At 43.6% G+C, this 12,733-nt stretch overlaps 1 protein-coding gene across 1 annotated transcript in view; it reads left to right on the top strand.

The window, feature by feature from the left end:
- Positions 1-708: 708 nt before the first annotated feature.
- The window catches only part of RUSC2 (RUN and SH3 domain containing 2), a 74,640-nt gene continuing 62,615 nt past the window's right edge, over positions 709-12,733 (top strand). Inside the window, exon 1 of the mRNA XM_017857763.1 lies at positions 709-1,023. The gene's annotated coding sequence lies outside the window, so the exon portion shown is untranslated. The remainder of the gene's footprint in view (positions 1,024-12,733) is intronic.

Genomic DNA, 12,733 nt, shown 5'->3' with positions numbered 1-12,733 from the left:
AGGAACAGGTGGAGGTAATTGGATCATGGGGCTGGTTTCCCCCGTGCCCTTCTTGTGACAGTGAGTGAGTCTCACAAGATCTGATGATTTTATAAGCGTCTGGCATTTCCCTTGCTTGCACTCACTCTGTCCTGCTACCCTGTGAAAAAGATGGCTACTTCTCCTTTGCCTTCTGCCATGATTGTAAGCTTCCTGAGGCCTCCCCAACAATGCGGAACTGTGAGTCAAACCTCTTTCCTTCATAGTATTTCTTCATAGCAATGTGAGAACGGACTAATACAGTGGGTTTCCCATAACATTTGCAGGACTGCCTGCCCCATCCTCCTCTGGCTGTAAACAGCAAGAGTCACACACACATCCGTCCCTGAAGGGGGGGGGCGCGCCTGGGTTCTACGTTTCACCAGGGCTTCCGAACCCTGGCTATGCACGGGAGGCCAACCCCACCTCACCCCACCCCACTCTACTCCAGTGGTTCTGAGTCGGTCGTGTGAAGTCAGGCCTCCGTTTGTCGTTGTTTGGTTAGTTTCCACACTAGGTTCTACTGGGAAGCCAACGTTGAGAACCGCCGCCTCAGGCGAAGCTGGGCGCCCACACCCACCGGCCATGGAGGCCCGCGGACCCGCGCCCTAGGTTTCCCTGGGTTCCGGTACTCGGGAGCCACGCGTCGCCAGGCACCACCCCGCGGGGGCGGGCGCGGGCTGCAGAAGGCGGGGCCACGGCGGAAGCCTCGCCGCTCCCCTAGCGGGAAAGCTCTGCGCGTGACTCGGCTTCGCGATCCATTGCTGCGGGAGCCAGGGAGGGGGCGAGCACCTTAGGCCGGGCGGACCGAACCAACTCGCCGCCCGGAGGGGCGGTCTGAGGGCAATCCAGATCGGACCATCGCGCCAGGCCGACAGGGGCCGGCGTTTCCAAACCGCCCACAGGGAGGGGCCGCCGGCGCCTCTAGCCAGCAACGCGACCCCTGGAGGGCGCGACACGCCGCCGCCGCCGGCGCGGAAGGACGAGGCTGAGGCGAGAAACGAGGTAGGAACGCCTCTCCGGAGGCGGGCAGGGTCCCACAGACCCACTGCCCCGCGTTCCAAGGACTCCCTTAGGGGAGGGCCTGTCTGCCCACCTATGTGCTCTCAGCGCCCGCCCTTCCCTTCAGCCCTTCCCCCTCGGCTGCACCCGCCCTCTGCGTCCGCCCCGACCCCCTGGACAGACCTCGTCCCCAGCCCTTCTGACCCACGGCCTTCTCCTGACCCTTCAGCCCTGCGTCCACGGGACCTTCAAACACCACCACCCACCGTCCCTTTAGGCGCTACCCCAGATGCATCCCCAACCGTCTCCTCAAATTGCCCCCTTGGGGACACCCTCCCCCACAGAACGACTCGCGCCCAGTAGTCACCTTGGTACCCCAAGACCCTGTGACGGCTTTGGGGAAGCGCGGCCGCCCGGCACCCAGGCCCGCCACTGCATCGGGGTCCTCCCTACTGCCAGTTCCCGGCCGGGTCCTCTGCTCCCTCCACCCTTTTAGTCCCTGCCTCCCGTTATTATCTGCCCGGCGTCGGCGTCGCTTCAGTCTCCGTCCCTCTGCCATCCAGTTTTACCTGGAGAAAACCTTTGGCTTGGCAGTACCCGTCCCCTACTACTGCACTCACTTGCCGCGAAGGGCACGGTGATCCTGTTACCCACGGTTGGCTGCGGCCCTCCTGGCCGGCCCTGCGGACACGGGGAACTCCTGGGGGCAAGGACGGTACACCACTCATCTTTGCATCCCCAGTCGACGGTACACCACTCATCTTTGCATAGCCAGCACGGTGCCTGGCACATGGTAGTGTTGCCGGTGGAGGGTCTTCACTACCGGTTGTCCTTGGCGTTTTGAACAAAGAATTGAACAGCGGAGGAATGAAACGCAGGAACGAGTAGAGCAGAGTCAGTCAAGGATTACCACTATGTGAACAGTGTCCGTGATAAAGAACACAGGCCTCAAAAAAAATTTTTAATTTTTTAAAAGGCGGAATTTTCAAAGGACAAAGGGCCTGAAACCTGTTTTTGTTTATTCCTAGGTGGGTGACCTGAGCAGATTTACTTTCCTGAGGGTATCAGGGTTTGGGTTCCGTGGGGAAGCAGGTGGTATCCCTGAGGGATGAACGATGGCTGGAAAGCTGCAGGAGTTGATAAGCTAGAAAGTAGTTACCTAATTAGTACTGGCATTATTGTAACTGGGGCTCAAAGTATTAGCAAATAAAAGTAGTGACTGGATTTTCTTAGCCGGCCCCTTAGATATTAAGTAGTGGTGGATGGCTTAATGGAAGGAAGAGCAGATCCAAACTGTATGGCTGGTATTCTGTTACTTATGCCACTCCTGCTGTGTGGCCAGCCACTGTTTCTCTTCTGTTTTGAGCCAGATTAGGATCCCTCTGATTTCTATGCTGGTGTTTAAGATTCCTTTTTGAAGCCACAGTTGCCTTAACTAGAGGCTGGGCATGTTCTCATTCTCCCATTTCTAGTTTTGATTTATCAATCAACTAGACACTTTCTGTCTAGACACTTTCTGTCTCCCACCCTCTGACATGTCTTTATAAAGTCTTGGATCAGGCCAGGCACGGTGGCTCAACCTGTAATCCCAGCACTTTGGGAGGCCCAGGTGGGCAGATCACTAGAGGTCAGAAGTTCAAGACCAGCCTGGCCAACATGATGAAATTCCATCTCTACTAAAATTACGAAAATTACCGGGCATGGTGGTGTGCACATGTAGTCCCAGCAACTCAAGAGGCTGAGGCAGCAACTCAAGAGGCTGGGAGGCAGATGTTGCAGTGAGTTGAGATCCTGCCACTGCACTCCAGTCTGGGTGACAGCGACGCTCTGTCTCAAAATAAAAGCCTTGGATCACAGCGTGGGGAGGGGCTCCTGAGCTGGATGGATTAAGCAATACAATTTTTTTTTAAACAGTATCTTTTTAATGGCCTTTTCTACTTTTTCTTGTCTAGGCTCCCTGTTAAGACCTCAGTTACCCCAAAACACCCTGGGTTATTTTTTCCTCACCTCCAATACTTCAGTGTTGCCAGATAAAACACAGGGTGCCCAGTTAAATTTGAATTTCAGATAAACAACAGGGAGTCCTGTATTTTTACTTGCTAAATCTGGCAAGTTCATGGGAAGGGCTTGTATGTTCTATTTTTCTCTCTGGGGCTTATCTGCAAATTTAGGATAATAGCTCACCCTTTTCTTCCTGTTACTCATACACAATGACTATGCACCCTGCTAAAAGTCACTTGACTGAAGAGATGGTTCACTTCATGTTAGGGTAAGGGCAGGCTGTCTAGAGATGATCTGATCAGTGTTGAAGTTACCCAGGAAAAAAAACACCCATTCAGACACTGGCATTTAATATAATTTTTGTCAAATGAGTTCATCATATAAAACGAGCGCATTATTTTGAGTAGCCAGATGTCAACATTGCTCTGAGAGAGCTAGGTGATGGGGTAGAAGGGAATTTTAACAGCAACAAAATAACTCATAGCAGAACCTGTGCTGTACCATATTTACTGTTTATTGTGGTAAAATACATATATATATATAACATAGAATTTACCATTGTAATCATTCTCAAGTGGCATTAAATATATTCACATTATTGTACTACCATTACTGACATCAATCTCCAGAACTTTTTTTCATCTTTCCAGACTAAAACTCCGTACCAGTAAGACACTAACTCCCCATTTCTCCCTACTCAGCCCGAGGCAACCACCATTCTACTTTCTATCTTTGAATTTGACTACTGTGGGTACCTCATATAAGTGGAATCATGCACTATTTGTCCCTTCATGACTGGTTTATTTCGGTTAGCATAATGTCTTTTTTGTTTTTTGGGTTTTTAAAAAACTTTTAGGTTCGGGGGTACATGTGAGGGTTTGTTATATAGATAAACTTGTTTCACAGGGGTTTGTTGTACAGATTATTTCATCACCCAGGTATTAAGCCTGGTACCCAATAGTTAATCTTTTCTGTTCCTCTCCCTCCTTCCACCCTCAAGAAGACCCTAGTGTCTGTTGTTTCTTTCTTTGTGTTTATACGTTCCCATCATTTAGCTCTCACTTATAAGTGAGAATATGCAGTATTTGGTTTTCTGTTTCTGTTAGTTTGGTAAGGATAATAACCTCCAGTTCCATCTATGTTTCTGCAAAAGACATGATCTCATTCTTTTTTACAGCTGCATAGTATTCCATGGTGTATGTGTACCACATTTTCTTTATCCAGTCTGTCATTGATGGGTATTTAGGTTGATTCTATGGCTTTGCTATTGTAAATAGTGCTGCAGTTGATTAGCATAATGTCTAAAGTTCATCCATATTATAGCCTGTATCGGAACTTCTCTCCTTTTATTTCTATTTACTTTTTTGAGACAGAGTCTCCCTCCATCACCCAGGCTGGAGTGCAGGACACGATCTTGGCTCACTGCAACTTTTACCTCTCGGGTTCAAGTGATTCTCATGCCTCAGCCTCCTATGTAGCTGGAATTACCAGTGCATGCCACCACGCCCGGCTAATTATTGTTTAGTAGAGAGGGGGTTTCACTATGTTGGCCGTGCTGGTCACAAACTTCTGACCTCAAGTGATCCACCAGCCTCTCAGCCTCCCAAAGTGCTGGGATTACAGGTGTGAGCCACTGCACCCAGTCAGAATTTCACTCCTTTTAAAAGCTGAATAATATTCCATTGTATGTATACACTATATTCTGTTTATTCATCTGTTGATGGATACTTTGGTTGCATCTATCTTTTGGCTATTATGAAAAATGCTGCTGTGAACATGAGTGTACAGATATGTTTGAGTCCCTGCTTTTAGTTTTTGTGGGTATATACCCAGAAGTGGGGCTGCTGGATTGTATGGTAATTTTGTTTGTTTGTTTATTTTATTTTATTTTTGAGGAACCACTGTTTTCCACAGTGGCTATAGCATTTTACGTTCTCATCAGCAATGCACAAGGGCTCCAATTTTTCCACATCCTTGGCAACACTTGTTTTCTTTTTTTTAAATAACCACCATCCTAGGCTGGGCATGGTGGCTCATGCCTATAATCCCAACACTTTGGGAGGCTGAGGCGGGTTGATCACCTGAGGTCAGGAGTTCAAGACCAGCCTGGCCAACATGGTAAAACTCTATCTCTACTGAAAATACAAAAACTAGCCAGGCATGGTGGTGCACACCTATAATCCCTGAGGCAGGAGGCTGAGGCAGGAGAATGACTTGAACCGGGAGGCTGAGGTTGCAGTGAGCTGAGCTCATGCCACTGCACTCCAGCTTGAGTGACAGAGCAAAACTCCATCTCAAAATAATAATAATAATAATAATAATATAACCATCCTAAGTAGTGTAAAGTGATATCTCATGATTTTGATTGATATTTCTCTAAGGAAAAGATATTGAGCATTTTTTCATGTATTTGATACCTATCGGCCATTTGTGTATCTTTGGAGAAATGCCTATTCAAGTCCTTTGCCCATTTTTGAATTGGGTTGTTTGTTGTTGAGTTGTAAGATTTTTTAAATACATTTTGGACATTAATCCATTCTCAGATGTATGATTTGCAAATATTTTCTCCTATTCCATGGATTACCTTTCACTCTGTTGACAGTGTCCTTTGATGCACAAAAGTTTTAAAATTTGAAATCTAATGTATCTTATTTTTCTTTTGTTACCTGTGCATTTAGTGTCTTACCCAAGAATCATTGCCAAATTAAGTGACATGAAGCTTTCCCTCTGCTTTCTTGTTTTATGTATATATATATTTATACACATCAAACTATATATATATATATATATATATAGTTTTAGCTCTTTAGGTCTTTGATCCATTTTGAGTTAATTTTTGTATGTGATGTAAGATAAAGGTCTAATTTCTTTTTTTTTTTGAGACGGAGTCTCGCTCTGTTGCCCGGGCTGGAGTGCAGTGGCCGGTTCTCAGCTCACTGCAAGCTCCGCCTCCCGGGTTTACGCCATTCTCCTGCCTCAGCCTCCGAGTAGCTGGGACTACAGGCGCCCACCACCTCGCCCGGCTAGTTTTTTGTATTTTTTAGTAGAGACGGGGTTTCACCATGTTAGCCAGGATGGTCTCGATCTCCTGACCTCGTGATCCGCCCGTCTCGGCCTCCCGAAGTGCTGGGATTACAGGCTTGAGCCACCGTGCCCGGCCAAAGGTCTAATTTCATTTGTTTGCTTCTGGATATCCAGTTTTTCGAATACCATTTGTTGAAAAGACTGACCTTTCCCCACTGAATGGTATCAGCTCCCTTGTCAAAACTCATCTGACTAGATATATGAGGGTTTATTTCTGGGCTATCTAGTCTCTTCCGTTGGTCTTTATGTCTATCTTTATGCTGATAAAACACTGTTTTGATTACTGTAGCTTTGTAGTAAGTTTGGAAAATCAAGAATGTAAGTCCTCCAACTTTGTTTTTCTTTTTCAAGATTGTTTTGGTTGTTCAGGATCCCTTGAGATTCCATATGAATTTTAGGATGGATGTTGCTATTTATGCAAAAAACATTGTTGGGATTTTGATAGGGATTGTATTGAATCTCTAGCTGACTTTGGGTAATACTGACACCTCTAATGATAGCAAGTTTTCCAATTCATGATCAACCAGATGTTTTTCCATTTATTTATGTCTAATTTCTTCCAGCAATGTTTTGTATTTCTCAGTGTACAAGTCTTTCACTTCCATGGTTAAGTTCATTCCTAAGTATTTTATTCTTTCTGATGTTACTGTATTGTTTTAATTTCCATTTCAGATTGTTCATTGTTAGTTTTTAGGAATACAGCTGATTAGACAAAGTTGCTCCAAAACCAAAGCAAAAGAAGCATCAGAGAGTAATGAGCGAGCTAGTAACCAGAGAAACTCTCGAGTCAGTGGTTGAGTTAGCAGCGGAGGAGGAGGGCTTAGATCTAGACAGAGCTGAATGAGAGCATGCAACAAGTGGGGACCTACCTTGAGGCTGCAGAGGTTGAGGCAAGAGAGAGCCAAACCTCAATCGAGCAGGTTCTCAGGAAGCTCTCAGAGAGGATCACAGAGAATCAACAGGAAACAGGAGTCTCTAGAGAAACTCGACTTAAAATTAAGTCAGGCAGTATCACCAGTTGAGCCATAAATAATAGGCTCATCTCCACAGAAACAAAACTCGGTGCATTAAATCTTTTTTTGTGTCTACAAAGGCTCCCAAGGGTTGGCTAACCTTAGAGATGCTATGTCTCCTGCACCTGCAGTCACTTATCCTGATCTATCAAGCTTGCACTTGGCCAGCCCATCTGCTCCTCCTGCTGAAGGTAATGCATGGGATCCATGCTCAGACAATTGTAAGCCAAGTTCTGTGATACGTCAACTCCTGGTGTTGTCCTATTTGAATATCCTAAATTTCCCAAAAGAGTTGTCATGAATGTAACATGTAAAGTTACTACCACTGATGATTCCTCTGAAGAATTCCATGCAACCATCAGAAGGTGCAAGATCCTAGAGACTTACATATCTTGGGCGTTTTCCAGGAGTGCTCCTTCAACTATCGCCCTGCACCTGATCAAGCTGGATGTACTATAGTAAAACAATATGTAACAGATCCATGCACTTCATGGTGGTATTGTGGAAATGGCCCTGACATATGGCCACTCACTTGACAGCTGTACAAAAGACAGTTATGTTTTTGCCTAGAGGATGCTAAGGTTAAAATTGTCTTTATTGCTCATCTTCCCCACTTATACTGAGCACACGTGGCATAGCCGAGATTAAACTAGGAGTGTGTATACTTGAATCTGGCACCAAGTTATCATTTAATCCTCCCAAAATGAATAGTGACTACACAGTCAAGCATTTTTAACGGGCAAGTACTTGAGCACCCAACTCATGTAAAATTTGACAATCTGCACCTGTCCTTCCCCTTAGATAGTGAGTACACGTTTCTAGATGACAGGTTTGGTGTAGACTGTTCAGATGCATCTGGCCAAGTTGTCATGATGATTTCTTATTGAGGGAAGAGAAATACACCACAGCAGTACATTGTGGATATGTTGAATCCATTAATTGATAGTGCAGTCATCACTGAGAAGCAACATTCAATCTTTTCTTGCAGATCCTCACTGTACAACCCCTTACTGATATGACCCCATTTGTTGAGCACGTTGTGAATGAAAAGAACTTAATTGGGTTAGTAAACTGGAGAACTGTTTTGTTTTGGCGTTGCAAACCCATTTGCATAGAATTTGTTCCATGGGTCAACAACTCTGTATACCCTGGCCATGTATAATATCACAATTATGTATTACCAGCCATATACCCAAATACTATATGCTACTTCTCCTCAAGTCAGCAGCAGATTGTATGTCCTAATAAACACAACCGTGGGAAGCTATCTCAGGACGACAAGATCTTCATCATACCCCAAGAAGATCTCCAGACCTAGGGTGATTAAAACATTAACTGTGGACATTAAAGACATTGATATTATTAATGATATGCACACTCATGTCCACTTAACTGACCCTCTTGCATTGGCAGTGGGCCCATTAGTAGATGTAGAGGCTACTAAACATGAGATCATTGGGCATGCAAATTCTGTCTCTTTCACTCCTTGGGTGCAGGATTTATCACTTCTCTGTCCCTGTGGAACATTGTGAAAAATATGTATCTACATCTGTCACACTTAGACCAAACCTTGTTTCTCCTCTCTTGTTGTAACTGCCATAGGAAAATTATACATGTACTGCAGGACTGTAGAACAACTTTGCCTATATTCTCAGCTAATTAAATTAAAAAAAAAACAACCTGATTTCTATGTGTTGACTTTGTACCCTGCAGCATTGCTGACACTAATAAATGATTAGTGTATTTGCAACTAATCATTATTAGTTCTAATGTTTTTGTGGCATCTTTAGGGTGTTCTCCATACAAGATCATGTAATCTTGGAACAGAGATAATTTTACTTTTTTTTTTTTTTCCAATTTGGATGCCTTTTATTTCCAATTTGGATGCCTTTTATTTCTTTTTCTTACCTAATTGCTCAGGCTAGGCCTTCTAGTACCGTTAAATAGAAATGGCAAAAGAATGCCAGGTTTGGTGGCTCATGCCTGTGATCTCAGCACTTTGGGAGGCTGAGACAGGCAGATCACGTGAGGTCAGGAGTTCGAGACCAGCCCGGCCAACATGGTGATACCCTGTCTCTACTGAAAATACAAAAATTAGCCAGACATCTTGGTGCCTTCTTGTAATCCCAGCTACTTGGGTAGCTGAGGCAGGAGAATTGCTTGAACCCGGGAGGCAGAGGTTGCAGTGAGCCGAGATCATGCCATTGAGCTGAGATCATGCCACTGCACTCTGTCTCAAAGGGAAAAAAAAAAAAAAGCCAGGCACGGTGGCTCATGCCTGTGATCCCAGCTCTTTAGGAGGCCGAGGCGGGTGGATCACGAGGTCAGGAGATCAAGACCATCCTGGCCAACATGGTGAAACCCCATCTCTACTAAAATTTAAAAAAAAAAAAAAAGCCGGGTGTGGTGGCGCGTGCCTGTAGTCCCAGCTACTCAGGAGGCTGAGGCAAATGAATCACTTGAACCCAGGAGGCAGAGGTTGCAGTGAGCCAAGATTGCGCCACTGCATTCCAGCCTGGTGACAGAGCAAGACTACGTCTCAAAAAACAACAACAAAAAAAAAATGGCAAAAGTGAACCATTTCTCTTAACACACGATCCTTATTCAATTATTAATTTGGTATGCAAGTCCTTAATAGACACTGAAAACAACATTATTTTAGCCTGGTATATTATTAATGTTAACAGTAGTGAGGCCAGGCATGGCGGCTTACGCCTGTAATCCCAGCACTTGGGGAAGCCGAGGCAGGCAGATCACTTGAGGCCAGGAGTTCAAGACCAGCCTGAGCAACATGGTGAAACCCCAGCTCTACTAAAAATACAAAAATTAGCTGGCGTGGTTGCATGCATATGTAATCCCAGCTACTTGGGAGGCTGAGGCACAAGAATTGCTTGAACCCAGGTGGCAGAGTCTGTAATGAGTTGAGATTGTGCCATTGCACTCCAGCCAGGGCGACAGAGTGAAACTCTGTCTCAAAACAAAATAACAACAACAAAATAGTAGTCATCAAGAAAAGTTAAATTATAGCCTACATAATACATTTTAAAACCTTCTACCAAAACAAAGTTTTTTAAAAATTGATTTTGATACTTTAGAAAGAAACCCTCTTTTCCTTGGAATTCTTGGTTTAATAAAAGTCTTTTATCTTCAAGAAGATGAGATGGTAAACTCTGAGGTATATGTTGTATTTTTGGCTTCTTGTGTGAGTTCCTGCAGACAAGGACAATAGACTGATAACTGGGTGTAAAGAAAAATAGGGCAAGCCAACTTCTGGCTAAAATTTAATTATCTTAGGATCAAAAGTCTAAACTTGTTTATCTTAGGATCCAAAAAAATCTATATTTAACTTATCTGTTTTTATACTTTGTGCTTCCTTTCTTTTCCTGTATAATTCTTTTAAAAAAAGAAAATGCACCCTTGTATTTAGTGTACTTAGGGAAAATGGACATTTATTTTTATCCACGCCCAGGCAAAAGAAAAAGAGCAAAGTTCTCCTAAAGGCAGCATAGATAGGATTTAGATGAACCCAAGGTAAAAAGCAAAAACTGCAGGGGAGAAAGTTGGGAACCTACTACTAGTCCCATTCATCCTGGAGTTGTTTCTCTTCCAAAATGTTCTTTACTTGTTTTTTGAAAGTTGTTTATTTCTTTTTAAAGATACAGTCAAACTTTGTTAAAGTTGGCCGTATTCTATTTATGTAAAGTTATAGCCAAACAGAACAGCTTATTTTTCTAGAGTTGTGAATAGCTAGAGTTTTTCTATAAGACTAATAATTTCCTTTTAAACATCTCCCAAAGCCTAGTGATTCAGACATTTCTGTGTTACTGTATTAGTCCGTTTTTATGCTGCTGATAAAGACATACCCAAGACTGGGCAATTTACAAAAGAAAGAGGTTTAAAGGACTTAAAGGCAAGGAGGAGCCAGTCACATCTTACATGGATGACAGGCAAAGAGAGAAAGCTTGTGCAGGGAAACTCCCCCTTATAAAACCATCAGATCTTGTAAGACTTATTCACAATCACAAGAACAGCATGGGAAAGACATGTCCCCATGATTCAAGCACCTCCCACCAGGTCCCTCTCATAACACGTGGGAATTCGAGATGAGATTTGGCTGGGGACACAGCCAGACCATATCACTTATCTATTAGTGTATAACAAAACACCCCAAAACTTAGTGACTTAAAACAACAATTGATTATATTTCACAATTTTGTGGGTGGACTGGTGGTTTTTTGTACTTCTAAAAAGAGTTCTAAGAATGCTTTTACTAGGAGCACTACTGGAATGAGTTAAATTTCTCAAGGTGGCTACTTTGTTTTTTGAAGTTTTAAAGATTATTTGCTCTTGCCAATTATTCCCTCATAACCAATGTGACCACTTTGAAGGACATATCTTATTTGGTGATACAAGAGCTATTCTATTTTAAAATATTACTCTCTTTAGTTTTATATTTATAGCTATAGTTAACTTCTTAGATAGCATAGTGTCTCTTTCAGTTTATATGATGATTTATATAATGTTCTTTGCCTGATATCCAACACAGCAGCCTGCAACCATATTAGTTTATTCATTCTTAATGACAGTGGCTGGAGAAAGGAGGGCTGGAAGCAGGATCACCTGCCTCATTATACATTTGTGAGTCCTTTCTGACAACCAGGTGATGGTGATGAATAGCTAACAAGGAGCATTTATCTTAGGAAAAAAAGACCGCTGTGGTTTTTTATTGGCCTGTGAGAATCTGTAGTAGAGAATAAAGAATTTCAAACTTTTTTAAAAACAGACTTTTGTTCAAATATATTCTACAGGAAAGGGACTCAAAAAGAGAAAAGTTGGGCTGTTTTGGTTGAATGTGTAGAATTGGGAGAAGTAGAGTCTAACCTGTTCAGGTTTCCCTCTTTTCGTCTACATCCCCTTCACTTCCTTTTCAAAGTCGCCTGAAGGAACTCTGTAAAGAATAGTTCAAAAGTCACTGATACAGGCCTGGTGCCTTGGCTCACACCTGGAATCCCAGCACTTTGGGAGGCCAAGGCAGGTGGATTGACTGAGCTCAGGAGTTTGAAACCAGCCTTGGCGACATGGAGAAACCCCGTCTCTACCAAAAATGTAAAAATTAGGCGTGGTGAGGGGCACCTGTAGTTCCAGCTGCTCCTGAGGCTGAGGCACAAGAATCGCTTGAGCCTGGGAGGCAGAGGTTGCAGTGAGCCAAGACCGTGCCACTGCACTCCTGCCTGGGTGACAGAGTGAGACTCCATATCAAAAGAGATGTCACCGATACAGATATTTCTCCTACTGAGTTATGACTCCAAGGTAGAAAGAGATAAAGATAAATGGTTGAGTTTGGGATATATATAGTCTTCAACTGACCATGCACCAGTAGTAGCCAACCGTGGTTCGAGAGACACGTAACCAAAATATGTACTGCATACATACTGTCTCCAAATTCCTATGTGAAATCCTTAGCCTTAATTAATGAGTTTCATGGAACCAGAAATGAATTTACTTACCCCAAATGGACATTTGTGGTTTTATAGTATTTTAAAAAAATTTTCAACAGTTTCTGGGATACAGGTGGTTTTTTGGTTACTTGGATAAGTTTTTTTTTTTTTTTTTTT

This window comes from Rhinopithecus bieti, unplaced genomic scaffold (assembly GCF_001698545.2).
Source record: "Rhinopithecus bieti isolate Rb0 unplaced genomic scaffold, ASM169854v2 scaffold_47691, whole genome shotgun sequence".
Lineage (NCBI taxonomy): Eukaryota > Metazoa > Chordata > Mammalia > Primates > Cercopithecidae > Rhinopithecus > Rhinopithecus bieti.
This window is presented reverse-complemented; position numbering and strand designations above follow the sequence as displayed.